This window comes from Thermobia domestica, chromosome 15 (assembly GCF_964235325.1).
Source record: "Thermobia domestica chromosome 15, izTheDome1.hap1.1, whole genome shotgun sequence".
Taxonomy (NCBI): Eukaryota; Metazoa; Arthropoda; class Insecta; order Zygentoma; family Lepismatidae; genus Thermobia; species Thermobia domestica.
The window spans coordinates 44,332,965-44,355,882 of record NC_137468.1 but is presented as its reverse complement, the minus strand read 5'-3'; the positions used below and the strand labels follow the sequence as shown (position 1 = coordinate 44,355,882).

General features: G+C 35.2%; 1 protein-coding gene across 1 annotated transcript in view; it reads right to left on the bottom strand.

Annotated features, from left to right (window-relative positions):
- The window catches only part of LOC145671015 (uncharacterized), a 691,049-nt gene extending 668,403 nt beyond the window's left edge, over positions 1-22,646 (bottom strand). Inside the window, exon 1 of the mRNA XM_081739659.1 lies at positions 22,549-22,646. The gene's annotated coding sequence lies outside the window, so the exon portion shown is untranslated. The remainder of the gene's footprint in view (positions 1-22,548) is intronic.
- Between the last annotated feature and the right edge of the window lie 272 nt (positions 22,647-22,918).

Genomic DNA, 22,918 nt, shown 5'->3' with positions numbered 1-22,918 from the left:
TCGGCGTGTAGAATTTTGTGAAGATATGATGAAATAAATCAATGATGATCCTACTTTTCTTATCAGTAATGTGTTCTCTGATGACGTCACGTTCTACCTAACCGGTTATATTAACAGAAGTCATTGCAGGCTTTGATTTGACAGCAATCTCATTGGTTGTTTCAAATACTTTCTACATCCTGAAAAGTTGAATATCTGGGCGGTAGTGCTAAATATGCAATAACTGGTCCTTTTTTAAAAAAAAAATAACAATTTGACTTCTGAACTGTGTGAGGAGAAGCTTCGAAATCAATATGTAAGTAGTTCCAGCAATAAGAGACACTGCAGAATACAATTTTGCCCACAGATGATTTCAGCAAGATGTGCAGGACCGCACAACCGTGTAAATATGCGGCAATTTCTTAACACGGAATTTCCTAAATAACGCATTTGCAGAAGAGGTAATATTGGGTAGCCCGCTGGTTCTCTGTTCCCCTGATTTATCGCCACTAGACTACTTTTTTCTGGGTTTATCTAAAAATCCGAGTATATCAAACAATGCCAACCACTTTGGATAATCTTCGTCAAAGGATTATTGATGATTTTGCTCTTATTGAACTTGACGCATCAGGAATGCAGTATTTATGTTTTGCCATCGAATTGCTCACTGCCATGCCAGGAAAGGTGCGCAGTTTGATCACATACTGCGAAACATCAGTTACACTTTGTTCATCTGCCAATTTTAGACAACCAAGTCGTGAGAGACAAAGAGACTCATGATAATCAAGTTCTTCGAAAAAACAAAAACGGGAAGACACTACGAGGCTAGTAAAGGTGATTTGTAGTTACAATAAATCTAGATATCAGGAAACGAAGACAGCACAATGCTCCTTTTTTATTCTCTATTTTCATGTGAAACGGAATTTTCAATGAAGTTAGGCTTATGTTAAATCCAAGTATATCAGTCACCCATCCCTAACAATTAAACTAAACTTTGAGAATGCATTTAAGAAGCAGATTGATCTCCTGACTGTGGAATGTAAAAGAGAGTGTACCAAGAATTAGACTATCAAACTGATGTATGTTGAATTACAAACGGCACTCATCTTGAGCAACTTTGACAAGGAACATAACACGCGTGTATTTAATTTTGAATATTTTGTCATTTAAAATAAACAGCATATGATTGTGACTAAACACACGTGAGTTATTAACCTTTGAAATCGTGAAGATCATTTACAATAGTCCTGTATATCAATTAAGTTTCTTTGCGCTTTATCTGGTTTCCTAAATTTGTTCTCCTGTGAAATCTCCTTTGACATTTTTGCTTTTACTTACTAGTGTGAAATAATGATTTTACTTAATCTGTCCGTATCACGTGATATTTAACAAACATATTGGTCTACTTGACCTTTACAATTCTAGAGAAGATGTTTCTTGTTTCAAAACACAAAAACTTTCCTTTCCATATCGTAATAGTCTTCCACGGTCACACTGAAATGTAAATAAAAGCAATTTTACTTTATCCTAAGCCTTTTTAAAACACTGGACACGTATTTCGTGCTTTTTAATTGCACGTGTATTTCTCGAGATATTTAGTTTATTATCAATCCCAGGTAGCGTACGATGATAGTTTTTTTTTTTTGTGATTACAGCGCCATCTAGGCGGACAACGAAAAGAGCTTCAAGTAAAATTTGTGTATTTTCGGTCGCAGAATCAGAATCTGCAATAAAAATAGAGAATTTCCATATAAAACTTTCAAGTTGGCCCCTATAAATGATGGGACCCCTGGGGGCACATGTTTTTACAGAATTTTATAGGTCCCTAACATGGGTACATTCCTACGTAACTAGATTTGGCACATCTTTTGTCATTTCGGAAATATTTGAGGTCCCAATGTTAGGGGACGTACGTACGATGATATTAATTGTTTTGCGATTACAGCGCCATCTATTAGAATAACGAAAAAGTGCTTAAACTAAAAGTTGCTTAGTTTTGATCGCAGAATAAGAATCTGAAATAGAAATAGAGAGGTATTTCCGCAACTGTTTTTATAGAGGGAGTTTGGCTAAGAATTTATAATTTGAAATACTCACCAACTACCTCTATAAAATTGTTGCTGAAGTATTGCAGGATTCTGAAACATGAATATTTGGATAAGGCACGTAGTAGTTCTTAAGTGAAATCTTGACCCGATTGCGGTAGAACCCATAGTTTTGGACCTATGGCCCTTTAAAGTTCAATTTTTCTATGATTTTGGCAGCCTATAACTCCGAAAGGAAGCATTTGGGCACCCAAGTTGGTCTATATTTTTTTGTCTTATCTTGGTGTGAGGAACCACCTCCCAAACATTGTCGGTGTTGTTTTGAAACACCCTATATATAAAATAAAGGCGCCGATACACTGGACCTCAGGTTCATAATGGTTATAAAATCGTATAGCTTTCATGGTATAGTAATAATAATAATAATAATAATAATAATAATAATAATAATAATAATAATAATAATAATAATAATAATAATAATAATAATAATAATAATAATGTCCAGTAGCATATCACTGCTGTCTTGTAAATAAAAACTCTTACGTACATATCGTCGCATGAGAACCAGAGAAACGTAACTCCAAAAAATGCGCTTTTGTTTTCTTCATGTTTGGACATAATATTGATAGCCCCACTTGGTGTAAATGGAACATAATATTGATAGCCCCACTTGGTGTAAATGGAACCTAATATTGATAGCCCTACTTGGTGTAAATGGAACATAATATTGATAGCCCCACTTGGTGTAAATGGAACATAATATTGATAGCCCCACTTGATGTAAATGGAACATAATATTGATAGCCCCACTTGGTGTAAATGGAACATAATATTGATAGCCCCACTTGGTGTAAATGGAACATAACATTGATAGCCCCACTTGGTGTAAATGGAACATAATATTGTAAGCCCCACTTGGTGTAAATGGAACATAATATTGATAGCCCCACTTGGTGTAAATGGAACATAATATTGATAGCCCCACTTGGTGTAAATGGAACATAATATTGATAGCCCCACTTGGAGTAAATGGAACATAATATTGATAGCCCCACTTGGTGTAAATGAAACATAATATTGATAGCCCCACTTGGTGTAAATGGAACGGAACACCATTTTTTCCCCCGATCATTTGTTGTAATATTGCTCAATTACCATCTCATTAAAAACACATCTTTCTAAGTAAATAATACTTTTGTCCTCTCGCCTGTAAACCTACGAAAATGGGGTTAAGTTTCTCTGGTTCTCATGCGACGATATATATAAAGATGCTTTATAATTTTTTTTTTTATTTTTACACTTTAATTTTACCTAGATATAATACGATAAACGTAATGATAATCAATATTTCTAAGTGATTTGTTGCTTGCTTTTTTTTCTTTTATTGTAAAGGGGAGAAAGCAAGCTGATATTGTCTGTTTTCAAGATACATCAAAGATTTCACAAATACTGAATTTCAATAACAAAACACATGCAATACATTGTTCACGTAATGTTCTTCAGAATACTAATCATGCTATCAAAATGTTCTACAAACCTCATTTTAAAACAGGCTTGCCCGAAATCAAAACAAATTTCGTACTAAGTTGTTTGGTTTTCCACGATCTATCAAACAAGGTATATCACTCGACCTATATTCCCATTTGAAATTTTCAAGTTGGTCCCGGGACCACATGATGGGCGCCCTGAGGACACCGCGACAACACTATTCCACGCTGCCTATGGCTTTTTCCTTTTTATTTTTTGTTCATTGTTTTCTACTCAACCGTTTGTGATTTATAAGTACTGGAAATTTTATCTGATACACGAAAATTTTTTGGGCCCATCTTGAAAACGGTGCCTATATCAAAAATTGTTCCCTACAAAAATTATTCAATTTTCCAAGCTCTTTCAAACGAGGTATCACTCGACCTATATTCTCATTTCAAAATTTCACGTACACCCCCCTCCCCCAAATATGGAGGGCGGTGGGAACCTCGCGTTTGACCCATTTTTAGGCCTCTCTGTATTGTACATTGACTCTTAACATTTTTCTTATTTGATGTATAGTTCGCGAGATGTTAGCTTGTAACACTTATTTTGACTCACCCTATCTATCTATCTATCTATCTATCTATCTATCTATCTATCTATCTATATATATATATATATATATATATATATATATATATATATATAAGAAGGATATAAAATCAAGATTAAGAAAGATATAAACAAGAATTTGCTTCTATTATCCACTTCCCAACGACGCTGTATCCATCCCAGACTCCCTACAGCAAACAGCGAAAGAAAAATTCATAATGGGAAAAGAAGTGACTATTATTTCCTTCATTTCGTTATTATACCTTTTTTTGTTTATTTTGCTTTATTTGACAAAGATAGAACAGAAGAAATGAAAGTTTTCTCTCTTTGTTTTCTGGGGGAGAATTTTTTATTTGGATAAATGAAGGGAAGAGATCACAGCATCTGGACCAGAGTAAAGAGACAGAGAACGGACGCATCTTCTCCGTCGATCGATAGAACACTGCCGTTCACTCGCTTTTGCACAGTCTGCGATAGCTTCCTCTCTCTCTCTCTCTCTCTCTCTCTCTCTCTCTCTCTCTCTCTTCCTTTTTGGTTCGCTACTCTCTATCTAGTTCTCCTTCCTCTTTCCGGAATCGAATCCGGGACAGGCTGGTTCATATTGCCTAACCAACAAACCGATCAACCTCGCCACAGGCATCATTTTACACTGTTTAAGTAATATTCCTATCTCGTTCCCCGTTTCTTTTCCGCATGTACAGTACATGTACGTAGTGAAGCTTTATCGTTGTGGAAATGGTATAAAAAATATTTCCTTTTCGCAGCCATCCAAAATAACTGTAGATAACTGATTTTTAGCACGAGCACATTATTAAAGTCGGTTCGTCAAAAGGATATAAATGTTAGGAACATCAAAAAGGGACAATGTTGATAAAGAATAATATATAATATTGATTATATATATATATATATATATATATATATATATATATATATATATATATATATATATATGTAGTGTCCCAAAGTATCTGTACAAAATTCGTAGATACGCTACCTTATACTGAATAAAGCAAAAAAAAAAAAAAAAAAATGTATCGCCGGAACATGTGACTGCGCTATAGGCATCTCCAATCTAGGACAAGGACTATCATTTCGTTTTTCTTTTTATAAAAAATGTAGTCTTTTTGTTTGTTAAAGAGTAGCGACAGTTTTGAGCCGACGCTATATAAGGCATGGGCCTACAATTTAAAGTAGGATTCGAACCACCCTAATATGTTCCATCCTCTTTGGCCATTAATCAAGCCCTGGATCTTGTTCACCAATGGTATTCGCGCTACCTATTGGACCATCACCAAGTGCTCTTGAAACTCTAAATTGATTACTCTACTTTTCACAAAAGGAAGATACGGAAGTTTCCGTTAGTGAGATATTTCCTAATTTTCACATTGAAGTCGAAGATAAATTCTCTGGCATCACTTATGGAAAACATTCGATTGTTATCTATATATTAAAATGCTATATTTGTATGTTTGTAGTCAAGAAAAGTTTATATGTTTGTGGTCAATCCTTTCGACAATGGGATATCGAAAACCACAAGTGCTAGAAGTGTTTTCGCTGGTCGATTCCAAACTTTGTGTAGATTTGTCAGTTCTTATAATAATAATAAAAAAAAGAGAGAGAGAGAACTTGTATTTATTTTTCTATTCCACATTTTAGGCGTCGTTTTGACTATTAGTTTAATATTTTCACTAGGACGTTAAGGTTGATATCCTGGTGAAAGGCAACCAGTAGAGAAGCTTTGTATAGCGGGTTGACGGACATTTTAGGCGCTTTGCTTTAATCTGAATGACAAAACCTATTGCAAGCTGGTAACTTCGAAGGCTTGTGTATCCACAATGAGGCGTACTCGGATGTAGAATTATAAGAGAAAAAGAATTGCGTTCGGTATTATCTATCACTTATAAAAGTTTACCCAAACTCACCCCAAGTTTATATATATTAAAATAGTACATTTATATGTTTTTCTATAGAAATTACCGTACCTCCCTTTGAGAGTCTTCCTGTCCTTTACTTATGTTCATAAAGGGACGTACACAGATATAGTAAGAAGTGGGAAGCAGATTCACGCTCGTATTAGAACTGTGCGCTGTGTAAATAGCACAGGTTCAGCTAGTTTTTTAAACCGAAATTGACAATCGAAAGATTTGTTACACAGCTTATAAACAGTACGCGGTTGAAAGAAAAGTAGTATAAAAGAGTGAGTTCACATTTTACCATTGTTTGCCCGTCCGATTAAAACTCCGATGAGTGCTCTCTTCACATCTATCTGGACTTTACAGACATAACAAATGACTGCGAGCAGTGTTGCTACTTTCAGCTAAATGTATCCATGTAATTAGTGTTCAATACTACATGCATCTGATTTATGAGACTGCTAACTCACGTTGATTGGCGTCAGTTTCCCCGATATGGTCACAATGGACAAATAGATGCAGAGGAAAATTACTAGAATTCTCAAGGAAAAAATTAGGACGAGGGATTCCCTGGTTCAATCCAATACAATATGAGTTTGTGATGAACAAGACCATGTCAGCGGGTTTTCTTGGGGTTATTGTGTCATTCCATCAATTTTTAAACAATCATTAACTTTCATTAAACATTAAGGCCTACTCATGGAACGTTAAACATTTCATTTCGTTTTATTTCGCGCAACAACTCAGAAACAAATTTCCATTTCATTTCGATTTTTTTAGTTGTTTCTTACTAAAATTTATAGTTCTTATATTTGAAATCAACCCAAAGACAGTGCCAAAAGTTACAATTTTTAAAATTAAAGACTCGGTTCTTGATGTTGTAGAACAACTCTTAAGTTTTGTAAGTGCATCTGTACTCTTTCTTTTCTTATAAAAAGCAATCTAGTTCTTTAATATTTTCTGAAAATATTGGTGACAGTAATTACTTTAAAATATTACTTATCGTCTCTTTGAGTGCAGAATAACATTGATTCAATACTATATAGATGAAGTTTCTTGTACTCGTAGTATTAGAACTCCCCCAAACTTTGACCCCCCCCCCATTTCCAACAAAAAAAATCTGGGAGCGTGTCTGTAGATTTTATGTACAGTATGTATATAACTACGTTCTGGTGGAATCCGAACTATTGCTCTCGCAGCACATTCGAGCACGCGAAAATACATTTTCCATTATTTTTTAGGGGTTAACACAATAACAAATAACAAACAAAAAGACAGTTTGTAAGGTTCGAATCAGATGTAAATCGCAGTATAGATTTCAGTTTTCACTTTTCAGCACCTTCTGATCGAAAATGAGTCGTCAGATGGACGACTAAGTTTTGCCCACAAAATCTGATCTTGATTGCTGAAGCGGTTGTTTTCCTTTAGTACCAGTAGATGAGACTAATGCATCTATGTTTAGTGAGTTTTCAATAAAATTGTAATAATTTATCAACCACAAAGTATTAGGGATTGTTTAGTAACTAATAAAACTGCCAGTGAATTTTAAGCTACTTTACACGTATGTTCTAATTTTGTAGATAATTTTCAGAAAGCACATTGTATTTAGTGAAATTGTACATAAAATTGTGTTGGTTGTCATGCTAACAATATCATAGTAACATCATTTTCATTAGTCATTAAATTATATGGTTAATAACTTAAGACATTAAAGCTCCCCTAATTCTAGACTAAAACTTCGGATACCTTATACAAATTTAGCGTATCTTCATAGCTATGCACTTGCTTCTTGCTGAAATCTCAAAATTAATAGATCAACATTATTAAAAGTGGATGACAGAGAAACGATTATTTCAACCAATTGAGTATCAATAACTAACGAAAGCGGTATTTTTTGTAACATAGCATGAATGATATTAATTTATGTCTTGGAGAGAAAAACCAGGACATTTGGAGTTCCGAACAATTCTTGTGGTGACATACGTATTATGTATTATGTAAATGTGGGACAATCCCCGCTAAGTGGAACATCTTGGAGATCTAGATTTTCCCGCTAAACGCAATCGAGCGCAATTTTTGTGATAGTCTGGCAACCGTTTATGTCTGGCTTTCAACAGCAGAAAAACACAAGCAATGCTTTTCCTTCCACTATAACGTGGAAGTATAGCCTGATCGAAATTCTTTTTTCAAAATTAAATATTCAAGTTGAAGATACTTAGGTATGGCATGAAAATAAGAGGCTTCACTTTTAACACAGACATAGCAATCACATCTTGTTAAAGCTAAATCTGTTAAAAAGTTACAAGTCCAATACAACCTGAAGCTTCCATGTCCACAGTATTATAGCCCTATATCTCATTAACATTCCAATTTTACCACACAGACCTCAGCCCCTGACAAATGTTAAAGCACAGTACTCCCTAAACGTTTTCAGCTCACGGTGCACTTAATATACCACAACATTTCGATGGCGTTTCAAGTCAGACGTCCGCAAAATCGCACAACCCGGGCATTGCAGCGTAATAACTTTTGAACTACAAGCGTGTAAACAATGAAGCTGCTACGCACTGTTAGCCCTGCCTCTGTCCATGTTATTGAAATATAAATCATGGTAAAGTTTTCGATATCTGCCTACTGTATGTATAAAAAGAAACTTTTCAAAATATAATTTCTGTTTAATAAACGTAAAAATCCACAAATAGAAAGTTGATTTTAGAAGTTAACCTGGTAAGTTAAGCTGAAATATATGTTTAGAAAGAAGAGCAATACTTTTTAGTTGCTTATACACATGTGGTGCAAAAGTTATTACGCTGAAAAGCCCGAGTTGCGCAATCGTGACTACAAAAATTATTAACAAATTATTTAGTTTTATTCTGTTGAGAATCTGACGGTTTTAGTTAACTGTGCAAATATGAGAAACTATAGTTTATGGTCTCGCCTTTAATGGGTTCGATTCCCGGTGGGGACATTCGTTGAAAAAGTACAACAGCTTTTTCAGGCCAGCTATCTTAAGTGAGGGTTTTCCTTGGTTTCCCTCGTTCACATCCAAGCAAATGCCGGAATGGTACTTAACATAATGGTACCAGGCCGCTTCCTTCCTTCCCCCATCCTTTCTTCCTTCCTTTTCATTGGATAGTGTGCTCGCCGAGGGACGTGATCCCTCATGTGCGTGACGGGATAAATGGCCTTAGATGCCAACAGCCTAGAAATCTAATTCCTAATCCTATAGCTCATGGTATACATGAGTCAATGTTCCGATTCACTGCCTAGGTTACAAGTGATTTTAGTAAGTGAAGAATCAGGTAATGTACTCACAGTAATCGGAGCAATGAATCGGAACACCATTAGGCAATAGACAGTTAACTACTAACCGATAAATTTACATATTGTGGATATCCCTTAGAATTTAAATTCTTTCTTTCTGGTACAGTTTATGTGCAAAACAAGAATAAACCAACCCAATTTAACCGTGTTTTATATTGAAAGATATGCTCCAGAAAGCATACTAATGTCTGCATGATAAGCATGTACTGTAATCAGCCTAATTAAGCATTACGACAAAAAATAAACAAAATTATTCCAACGAAAACAGATATATATATATATATATATATATATATATATATATATATATATATATATATATATATATATATATATATATATATATATATATATATAATAACAAAATACAAAAATGTTTTCCATTGTTCAAGTTTTGCTTTTAGTATGCGTAAATTTGATTTAAAATACTCGTTGAGAAAAACAATACATTTAGTGGAGTTTCGCCAACTACCCACTTCGGCTTCATCAAACAGTATGAATACACAAGTAGTAACAAATTTAATATAAGAGATAGCGAAAGAATTCACGAATTCTGATTGGTTACTCAAAATTACAACAGTCAATCCCCTTACACCACACTCCAAAATATAAAAACAGAAACAAAATATAAAAAGAGAAACAAAATACAGTAGGATGTCGATAATCCGAACTAATTGGGACCACAGGTAGTTCGGATTTTCAAATTGTTTGGATTTTCGAAAATGACCAAGAAAATGTCATTTAGGTTTAAATATACTGTACGGTATGCACTTTTATCGACACAGTGGTTATACAGTACATACAGTAATTACAATACCGTACGAAAGGCTACTTACATTTCATGTTTCTGAAGAACCTGCTCGTACACTAAATTACACTGTTCTTGTAACTCACACTTAAAACTTAACTTGTATAGGTCTAAGGGAAAATGAAAATAAAAATATGTATAACAAAAAATTACATATGAATGAGCATTTGTAAAAACACTGACTTCACACAAGCTTGTGTATCGCTAGCGCTAAGACAAAATGTAAAAAGCTTCTCGTGACCGCGTTCGGATTTTTGACGTTCGGATTATCGACGTTCTACTGTATAGAAACAGAAACATTGTTTCTGATTTTGTTTTGGTGTGTGGTATAAGGGGGTTGGTTGTTGTAGATTTGAGTAACCAATCAGAATTAGTGGATTTTTTCGCTCTCTTATATATTAATTCTGTCACTACTTGTGTATTCATAGTGTCTCATGAAGCCCAAGTTTGTAGTTGGCGAAACTGCTACACGTTAATATTTTTGTTTTTACGATAAACGTATTGTTTTGCTCAACAAGTAGTTTAAAAAAATACAATTTAAAGATTACCTTAACTAAAATTTCGAATTTACAACTCTTTATAATAAATCCATCCGCAAGTCTATTCTTTGACAATATTGCTGACCTCCATAATTTGAATCTCCCATTTCACGAATAAATCTGGTCTTACCTCTACGTTAGGTACTTTCATCACATCAAAAACTATTTTCTGGTAAAAATCGATGTAATATCCTTCATGGAAACTATCACATAAAAGCACGTTTAATGATGATTATTACTTTAACTGTTGTCATCGGAGTACCAAAGGAAATTAATATTAATAATGATAACTAAAGAATCTACAAAGATTGGGAGTAAATAACCTGATTAATGAATTGTAAAGGAACTTATATGATAGCTATAACTGGAACTGTTTGAATCCAAAAAGAACGGTGAAAGAACAGTAAATTGAACGAATAGAAACGTGCGTGTCGTAAATTATAATAAAATCTGCAAATGCCTTATTCTCAATATTTACATTTGTTTAGAATGAAGTGTGAGGAATCTTTCTCCACAAAGAGAAGCATAAAGTGTAAATATTTACCTGAGTTAGTCAATTAATGCTCATATATATATATATATATATATATATATATATATATATATATATATATATATATATATATATATATATAAAGCTCAGTGTTTATTTGTTAGCCTGTTGTTTACACAAATCATTGTCTTAGTGTACTTCTATATAACTAGAAGGGAATTTATAATTTTTATTATTATATCAAGGCTATTTATAGTTTTTCGCTGACATTTCGGGTACTTGGTGAAGATTAAAAAAAGATGTACAAATTCAAAAACCATTAAATACCTCTTATCTCTTTTTTTAATGGCTCCTACTGGCTTCAAAATTGGTATTTTATAAGAGAAGCTCCATCCTTTGGTGTAGCTTTATTTTAGAACTTATTACTTAGAATATTTTCCTAGTTCGTCCGGTACATGGGGAACTTTAAGTAAAATGAAATCTTTGTGTTTAATGTAAAACTTTATGCCTGTTAGGCTAAAGGAGACGATGATTAGAACAAGTGAATGATGGAGTGGGTCAGTGGGTCGGTGGGTCAGTGAGTCAAGTTTTCTGAGTGGGTCAATGGGTCGTGGGTCAACCGTGTGACCCACTGCGACCCACCACCCATCATGACTCACTGCGACCCACCGACTCACTCTGATCACTGCATTGTAGACAGTATCTTCTGAAGACTGGTGAATTTGTCTGCGTTTTACTTTCAAGATCTCCATTTCTCTTCTTTTTCCATGTGTTTCTGTTTACCGTACTTACCTGAGGTGAGTATATCTAATTGTAAGTGAAAACAGAACTTCAGGCACTTTTGGATATTAATATTTGTAATTGTAATAATAGCAACAGGACTTATACTACTACTTGACTTTCGAGGAATGTGAGTTTTTAGAAGGGCTAACTACTGGAAAAAATACATTTTTGTATCACTGTAATATATAACTTATTATATAAAATTGAATGTAACTATGTGTGTCTTATCATCACGGCCAAATTGCAAAGTCAAATGAAATGACTTTTGGTATATACTTAATCCTTAATCCAAACTGGGATGTTATATCGCTTTCATTATAATACATATCCTAAGGAGGTAGTGGGAATCCGAATTTTTGCGAAATAAAATTGAATATCTCGCAAGCCGTTAAACTTACGAAGCTGAAATACGGTGTATTAACTTTTTATTGAAAATAAACAGAATGTGTCCTAGCATTTTTTTAAAATTCTCTTTTATGAGGGGAGCACTTTCTATATATGGAAAATTAGTAGTGAGTTGGTTTGTAAAAATAATCGAAACGATCGATACTAGTTGAGAAAAAAATCAGAAACAAGAAATACAGTGCTTCGCTTCATATAAACATTGCTTTCTACTATAATAATTGCTGAAGCTTATGTTTATTATATGGAGCATTTACAGTACAGGGCAATCAACCCATAAAGTTGTGAGAAAAATTGACATAAAATTTGTACTGTAAGCTTAATCACACGGAAATTTTAAGTTTGGATTGTACGCATAATTATATGGACAATTTTACACTATTTTTTTCTTTACCTTGGTCTACTTACCTTGATTTGGGACTTTCAAATTTCATCCTTTTTTCCACTGAAAAGTGTCGATAATCCAACATAATTTAATTGAAATTCATCGTAATTTGACCCATGACAAACCCCAGTAGTGTGGTAATTGAAGGGGAAGAAAGAGGGAAATTCCCAGAGCCTCGTCCCCTTTTGCTTTCTAGAGGGGTAACTTGGTAATGACATCAAACCTTCATGTGTAGTTACAAAAATCACATTTATAAACAAATAAGAAATCATGAGTTTGTCAGGCTTTAATTGACAATTCATGCGCAAGATTCTCTATTGAAGGTGTGGTAGATAAAGTTTCTGTTCTCCATGAGTCGACATTGCCAACTGACATGATCAATATGGAAAAGATGTTGTATGGTGATAGAGAAGTGATACTGCTTGCTGAGTATGTTAAAACTGACCGAGAAAAATTGTTATCAAACTTAATTCTAACAAGCAGACTGTCGATGAGGAGTTGCAGAAACTTCTACGTCGGGTAGAAGTATTACCAATTTCCACGACAGAGTGCGAACGGGGATTTCCCCTTATGAATTTACAGATGACTGATATTAGAAATAGACTAAGTGCTCTAACTTCTTGTTCATCAATATTAATGGCCCACCGCTAGACAAACTCAAAGTAGACGAGCTAGTTATTTCTTGGCTGAAGGATGGACATCATTCCGCTGCGGATGATATACCACGAAAAAAGTTCTGAAAGCCAACAGGAAAGGAACCCGATTTCAGATTTGTTTTAAGGTGGCAAATTACGAGTTACGGAAAATGTATACTTGTATTACTAATGGCTTATTTGTGTTATTCAACTTTGTACATAATTTTTAATAAGTTTCTTCTTTCCTTTTTATAAACTAGAAGGTAAACTACTTTGAATAAATATTCATAATAATTGCAATTATGCATATTTGTAACTTAAATTTAACGTGGTGTTTTAGTGATTACACAATTTACAATTATGAGCCTACTTTGTGGAGATGCTCTCATAGAGGGTACCCGAGCACCTTTATACACTATGAAAAACTGATTTTTCAAATCTTTTGTGAGAAAAATACTGTGAACTAAGAAATCATAACTTTTCCATATTTTACAGGGGTATTTTCCTGCAAATAGAAGTTTCTTTTGGAATGCGTTGAGAAATTAACATTTGCAAGAATACTCTCCTACTACAAGTATATTTTAGGCACACACTAATCCCCCCCCCCCGAAGTGCTTCAATTTCCACAATGAGATACTTTACCATTTTATATCGTAAAAGTCAGATCCACCGTTATTGCAACAGAGTGGTGCTTGAGTGATTGACCGTAAAAATTCAAACTCCGATTAGCGACAATTTCACAGTCTTGTTTTATTACAAGTGTAAACAGAATATTGTAAACAGTAAATTATACGAATATTGTCTTCACATTCGACCGACTTTGCCGTGCTTTTTTTACGGTCGTGAAGAACTTGAACCCTTCCACTGCAATGATAGTGCCTTTGTTTCTGAATTATATCCATAATTACATGAGTTATCGCTTTTAATTATTCTACTTAACAAATTTGGGTGAGTTTCATCATAGGTAAGCAGTACTTGAAACACTTCAAGTCGGTGTTGTTTCTGGTGGTTTGACAACAATTCGGACTAAATTTCGCGAACACACGATTCTTGTTCAAATCTTCATTTAAAATTGACTCAACCGTATAGTAACTTAAACTTAGTTCATCGTAGTTTAATTCTATGGTCAGGGCACACTAAATCCCGAACTTTCGCAATGTTATCAATGGTTTTTGAAGTGGAAGGTCGGCTGGACTAGGGAGTCACCTTCCGCTGAATCCTGACCTATTTGAACCTGATGTGCTAGATGACCGATTAACATTTATCCTCCTTGCCTTTATTTTTTTTTTATTTTTTTTTTTATTTTTTTTTTAACGTTCATATGTCCCCGAAGCTGATTTCTCGGTCATTAATCTGTTATGAACCCTATTTTACAGAATCACTAGTCCACCTAGCACAGGTCTTCACTCATTTGACTGTCATTCTCTACTGAACAAAGATACAGCGGCGATTTTTTCAAGATGTTTCAAGGACATAATCTTTACAAACAAACGTAGGCTCTCCTATTGAGACTGGCGGCTCCTAGCTCAATACTTTCGAATCATTTAACTACAGGATCGATCTTAATCAAATTTTCAATATGGATGAAGTTCGTACCTGGAGTGATTTTTTATCATATCACTTTGACGGTAGAACTTAAGGGAGGGGAAGGAGAGGGGACAGATATATAAAAATATATAAAACTTAATAACTCTTGAACCACCCAACCGATCTCGATCAAATTTTCAATATAGATGACGTTCGGGCTTAGGATAATTTTTGTCATTTAACTTTGACGATGCAATGTAGGGGAGGGGAAGGCGGAGATATATGTAAAAAAAATGAAAGGGACTGTCTATGTAACTTCACTCTTAAACCACCTGAGCGATCTCGATCAAATCTTCAACATAGATGAGGTTCGGACCTGGGATGGTATTTATCTATTCACTTTGACGATAGAATTTAATGGGGGAGGTAGTAGGGGGAGATATATAAAAATAAATAAAACTTAATAGCGCTTGAACCACTGAACCGATCTCAATCAAATTTTCAACCTAGATGAAGTTCGAACATGAGATCATTTTTCTCATATCACTTTGACGATGTAGCTTAAAGGAGGGTGAAAGACATTTACAAATGATCGAAAATGACCGATATCAGTGTCGAATCTATAGTTTTAGATATCGCTGAGATGAACAGTGACACTTTTGATGCTATTTAAATTCAAATTCAACCCCACAAAAATTGTGGGAGGAGAATATATATTCAAAATAACCAATATCAGTGTCGATTTCATACTTTTCGGGGTCGCTAAGATGAGCAATGACACTTCCGATGCCGTGGCCCTCAACATGGGGAGGAGAGGGAATATATAAAAATCATCGAAAATGACCAATATCAAGGAGATCTTTAGTAATAGTAAAAGGTGACTATCTAACGAAACATATTACTATTTTTCTTAATTTAACCCAGCGAAGCGGGTAATTGATGTTAGTTAACTCTAAAAACAATTAGTAAACACGAATTTTAGGAATGATAAAAATGCATCAAAAGATTGTGATTTTGGCCAATAAATAGTTTTTGAATCAGGGACCACAAAATTTTTGAACGGCCTCTAAATCGAGTTTTCGTATTTTCTACGGAATAAGTACATCATACTGAGAGTTTGGGTTAGGCTACACTTTGTAGATCTCCAGATATAAGGCTTACAAGAAAATTTTTGAACATATATTTGACATTTTAAAGAATTTTTAGGATCAGGAGCCTCAAAATTTTTGAATGGCCCTTAAATGAGTTTTCGTATTTTTTACGGAATAAGCACATCATACTGAGTTAAATGATAGTTTGGGTTTGATTGCATTGTATGTAGTTCTCCAGATATGGGGCGTACAAGAAAATGTTTGATTGAATGAATTATATTGGATTTTTTGGATCAGCGGCCACAAAATTTTTGAAAGGACCCTTAATCGAGTTTTTTTTTTTTTTTTCGGAATAAGCACATCATACTGAGTTAAGTGATTGATTGGGTTTGGCTACATTATATGTAGTTCTCCAGATTTAAAGCGTACAAGAAAATTTTTGATTCACATACATTGCATTTTTTGATCCAATAAATAAATAAAAATGAAATGAAATCTTTAAGTTTAACGTCTCACGGTTATGCCGGTTAGGCTAAAGGAGACAGTGATGATGAGAGATGAATGAAATGGTGGAATGAAGAAAGTGGGAGATCCCCGGGAAAATCCACAAGCACGGTGTTTGTACACCCCAAAGTTCACTGGACGCGAGCTGTGATCGAACCAGGGACCCCAAGCACCGGAGGTGGAAGCCACAGCGCCTTCCAAAAACTAAATAAAATGTAACCCCTAATGAAAGCATTGTTACGAAAAAAAAAAGAAAAGTAACGCAATAAATCCATTATAATAAGCAGAAAAGAAATCAAATAAAAACATTGCAAAAAAAAAAAAAAATAGAAGTAATCTCTTAAAAGAATTTTAACAAACAAAATTAAACCTAATAAAAGCACTATAACAAATAATCTAGCAGAAAAGTAAACTTATAAAAGGATAGCAGGAATGTACTTTCTAGATTATTTGGAACATATGCGGCATACGCCAATATAAAATATATTTTTCTGAAATTGTAGTCAAAAATTAAAAGTGTTGCTTATTCACGTATGCGGCTTATACAAGTGAGATTACTGTACAGCCAACATCGGAAATCATTTTAGACCTATGATAATATTACATATACAGGGTGTTTCAAAACAACACCGGCAACGTTTGGGAGGTGATCCCTGACACCAAGATAAGGCAAAAAGTATAGACCATTCTGGGTGTACAAATGCTTCCTTTCGGAGTTATAGGCTGCCGAAAACATGAAAAAATTAACTTTGAAGTTCATAGCTCCAAAACAATGGCACCTACCGTAGTCGGGTCAAGACTTCACTTAGGGACTAGTATGTGCCCTATCCAAATATCCATGTTTCAGAATTCTGCGGTACAATTTGTATAGAGGTAGTTGGTGAGTACTTCAAGTTATATGCCCATAGCCAAACCCTCTCTAGAGAAATTGTTGTGGAAGTACCGCAGGATTCTGAAATATGGATTTTTCGATAGGCACATATTAGTTACTTGGTGAAGTCTTGACCCAACTACGATAATTCCCATAGTTTCGAAGCTATGGACCTTTCAAATTCATTTTTTCATATTTTCGGCAGCCTACAACTCCGAAAGGAAGCACCTAGGTTGGTCTATACTTTTTCTTATCTTGGTGTCATGAATTACCTCCCAAACATTGTCAACTTTGTTTTGAAACATCCTATATATATATATATATATATATATATATATATATATATATATATATATATATATATATATATATATATACTTTTTCTTAGAAAACTATCGTAAATTCATGGTTAATGCTTTCAGAATAATCTATCTTTTCGAATAATACATACATGTGTTTCGATCCATAAATTCGGGAGATACTCTGAAATTTTCGCTTTAAAAAGGCCTTTTTTATATGTGACCCTATCGGGTTCCTAAGTATAGATAACTGTACAAAATTAAATTACATGTCCTTAGCATATATATATAGGGCCGGTTTTAGGGGGTGCACCGGAGCACGTGCACCCCCCTCCGTTCTGAATATACACGATCTAAAGTGAGAAACTGGCAGTGGAAATAGCAATACTTTCCTAAAATTTCATGTCATGTTTACGTTTCGAGCTTAAAAGAAAGCGATTTTGTTAAACACAATAGTTTAAGTCAGTTCCACATACACATCACAGATGCCTAAAGGCATCTGGCGTACTCGTCTTTAGGGATGGCCATCAGCTCGGTCGTAACATTACGTTGGATGTCCAAAAACCTCTATCCTTTCAGGACTGAATTCAATTTGGGGAACAAGAAAAAGTCCGGGGAGACAAATCTGAGGAGTAAGGTATGTGGTTGAGTGATACAACTCCCCCGTTGACCAAGAAGTGCTGCATCAGAAGAGCAATGCGTCGCCGGGCATTGTCGTGGAGCAGGGTCTAGTTCCTTGCTTGACGTACTGGGGGCGAAACCGCTTGATCTGTTGCAGTAGACGTTTCATTATTTCCATGTACGTAACGGTATTTAATGTGGTGCTCTCAGGAGAAATTTTTTATGGATGTGACCCTCAGAGTCGAAGAATATTACAAGCATTATCTTGATGGGGGATCTCTCACTTCGCACCTTCTTGCTTTTAGTCGACCCTCGACGCCGCCACTTCATATTATGACGCTTGCCTTCGGGGTCATACCTCAGGCATGAGGTCACGTCGCCTCGATGGATTTCAGGAAATTTGGGTCTCGATCCGCCATGTCGATGAGATCTATACAGGCGTCAAGACGACGTTGTATTAGTTCCGGCGTCAAAGTGTGGGGCACGAGTGGGGAGCAAAGCTTCTGTGTGCCCAAACCCTGCGTCACTATGAGATGAGTCGTTTCACGACCAATTCCCACTTTTTCCGCTAATAATTCTCATTGTCACACGACGATTCTGGGTTAAAAGTTTTATCACTTTGCAGGCCGGCCAGTTCGGGGACGTCTTCGACAGTACCGTACCCTTCTAGGGAACGTGTAAGCCACTCATAAATACACTTCAAGGTGACAGCACGTTTTTCGCAATCTGTGATCAGTATTTCATTTTTTTTTTCATTGAGTTTCCAAGTTTTGAAACAGAAGAGCATATTCGTTCTCTGCTCCATTTTGGTATCAATTTTTGGTTTCGACAACGCACACTACACGTTTACTCTACTGTGTAATGTCTGTTTACACAATGTCAGCACACTCATAGCGTCATCGCTCGGGAACTTGTTCAGATGTATCGTGAGCTGTCCGGCGTAGGATACGGTAGGGCGCTCTTACGACCGTGACCAAAATAGCGTTAAAATACTGTCAGTAGGTATGTAGATATATATAAAAAAGTAAATTCGATTTATGTCCCTCTCTTTTGAAAATTCAAAACAAGAAATTAAAAATCTTAGATAGCTCCTGTTACTACCCTAATTAACTTAGATTCATAGTTCGTATCTCATTATCTTGAGAAGGGATGTTTTCGTAGGTATATGATACATCGTTGTTAACTCAGGTGTAAAAAGGGTCCCACAACCCGTACTTATAAATACGAGTAAACAGAAGCAGCTCATGAGTCACAACGGTAAAGATTTTATTGGTTCAAACTAAGAGAAGAGAAGTCACATAATGGACTAATTCTTATAGTATACAACAATTAGTACGTCAGTTAACTTTTCTACCCTTAGTTTAAAGCAAAAATCCTTTAATTTTTATTTTATTTTATTTATTTATTTATTTTTACCTTCGTGATTTCCCTGTTGTCTAAACATGTAAGTACTAGCTGAATAACAATACATTCTTGAGACCATTGATTTAAAAAGGGTTGGTAATATTGCAATTCTATAGCCTTATCGCTGTACCAAAGACCTATCAATATCATCATGGTATATACACTGGCACAAATCCCGGGGGGATGAGGGGAACATATCCCCTCCAATCTTGGAACTGGGGGGACTGTCTTCCCCAATAATCTGATTTGAAGTGTGTTTTTCGGGTAGAAATACGATGATTTGTGTCCGATTGTCACAAAGAAAAGTACGGTAAGATGAATTTGTTGTCCCTCCGGAATAAGCCTCAAATCTGCCCGCCTCCCTATGTTGAAGACAACTGTGCTTCCCCGTTTCACCACAGCACTGTTTTCAACTCATAAATATTTTGAACATCGCTTAAAAAAAAAAAAAAAAAAAAAAGATTATGGGAACGGTTTACCCTCCCCCCCCCAATGTTGAGGGCAAATTTGCGCCGCTGGGTATATAACAATCAACTTACTAAAAATACGGACATTTTTATTACAAGTGGTACAGTATGAATTTAAACCTGAAAAATATGTTTCTATCTGCTAAAATATTTTTGGAAACTTTAATGTTTTTCTTTAAGAAATTAAAGTATCTGAATACTTTAACTATCCCTTAGTGATCGGTACCATTATTTTAATATGTCTCAAATTATTTCAGCTACACTTGAGCATATATTTCTGTCAAACAAGTTTAAGTGGTCATTAATGTTTAAGATATTTCAGACAGGTATCTCTTAGAGTCATTTATAATTTGTTTTGCCATTAAAAAAACACCGTAATTCTGTATTTCCCAATTTGTAGTCCGCGGATTCCTAGCGGTCGTGGAACAAACTTTAGAGATCCTATTTATATCTCATATATTTTTAAAATAAATAAATAGCGCCATGAATCTCCTGAGTGTATGTAGGCTACTGTATGTTGTATGCTCATAATATGAAAAACTGTTTGTAATTTAATTGTTGTTTATAGGCCTATGGTTACCTATTCCTTCTTCTATTACCTATTGTATCTCTCATACTATTACTACACAGATATTAAAACATAAATATGTGGGGGCCAGTACCTTGCGTTAAAAGTAAAAAGGTTGCACGCAACTTTGAAGTAATTGGGTACCACTGTCGGAATCAGTGCCATGCCGTGAAAAATCAGCGCCCGGGGCGAGAGTATACGACGGCGCCTCCCTGTACATATGAGTGATGTCGACAGGCTAGCCGCGAAGCGCCACCATAGTTGGCGCGAAGGGCAAACCAATTTTAACAAATAAAACCTGCTTTTCCTTGATTTTGAACACTTTTTATTACTTTTTTTTTATTTTATATATGTGCACATGCAAATTAAATAGATTGGAAACTTCTGCTGTTGATCGAAAATATTCCAAGTAATTTTTCCTCTCTCTTTTTTTCTTTCCTTCTTTTCTTTTCTCTTTTCGTCCCGAACTTTGCGCCTCCTTTACTTTGGCGCCCGGTGGCGTCACCCCGCTTGCCTCCCCCTTCCCAGGCCACCGTAATTCATCAGTGATTTGTAGTATAAGTGTGATCTGAATCGTCAGAAATCGAACACTGGCTTCTTGCTGTAAAATGAGGGTTGCTAACCATTTAGCCACAAAGGCGCTGAAATATTGTCAAATACATTATAGATGGAAAATGTAAGACGCTCAAAAAGGTAATGGTCAAACTCTAGAACCAGTGACGATTCCAGTCAGCCTTAATTTCTTGGATAGCAAGTGGAGGGTAAGAGATTTTTTTTTTTTTTTTTTTTTGGAATGAGGCACTTTTTTATGTATGAACAATAATAGTTTATATTACTTGACCTACCTTACTTACAATATATGTGTGTGGAAGGTCAGTCAGGGATGCTCTCCCCTTGCCCCCTCCAGAGTCATCTCAGCCAAGAAGACTCTTGTGGTACTACTCTGTGTACTGGGGTACCGGTATAAGGTTAGTTTAATTTAGTTTTATATGTCTTAGTAATAACCAAAAAAAAAAGATAAAATTAGGACACAATTTAGCAACTATGCTTTCACGAATCAAATAAAAAAATGTTCTAGTACAATCTATACGTTACCAATTAAAACGTAGCCCTCTGTTTTTCGACAGCTAGTGCGTGGTGCACGTGGTTCTGGGTTCGATTCCTAGTGGGAGAGCTTTACGGTGGTTCGGATTCCATCCTTAAACTGCAGAGCCAGTTCACATATAACGTCGCTGAGCAAAAGAAATGCTGAAATCTCAAGAAAATAAAAATAAATTATAAATTGTCTTACACGAAATCAGTCTTAAACATCATAAACGTTAATGACCACAGTAGTCTGTTTGATAGGAAAATAATCAAGTGTACGCAAAAACTTTAATTTGTAAAATATAAAATATTTGCCCAAATTATTAAGTAAAATTTTAGATAGAAAGTTGATAACGAATTTTAAAAATAAAGTAGAGACCTCTTGAAGTATTTTAGTTTCCTACTGTTGATAAAACTAATTTAAAACAGCAGAATGAAGTATGGATTTCCAACGACTGATAGAAGCGTTATGATAGTATTGGGTAGTGTGGATGTCTGCAACATAAACTCGAGGATTTTAGCGTAAAACACTAAACATAAAATCCAGTTGAGTTATTCTCAATCAACAGAAGTAGTGTATATGTCAAAGCTTCAATATTCCTATTGCAAGGGCAAATTATGAACGTAGATTTTGAAAAACAATACCCATTTGTCAATTATAGCATTGAAACTCGACTACATGAACAATAAATAATAATAATAATAATTGTACTTACCCTTTTAGTATCCTTCATATTATGCACTATGTCCGACACGCGAGATTCACTGGGATGTCTGCCTCCCGTTGCACGTCTGGACCAGCACCAGTTTCCAGCCTCTGTAGCTCGTCGATACCGACATGGCACGGCTCGGTACGGATCGGCGATGCAACTAGGTTCGTAGCAGCCAGGTCGCCTTTCGTTGAATCGTGCACCTTAACAGTAACATCACTTCAGCCCGCGGTGGCCATACACTTCTCATGTTTACTGTCAGTTGTCGCGGGAGGGCGTTATATACATATACAGAGAACTCGGTGTACGAAAGGAAACAAAAAATCACCTCCTACTCCTGCCTTTTCTGAATGGGTTTCCAACGTCTAAACAAAAA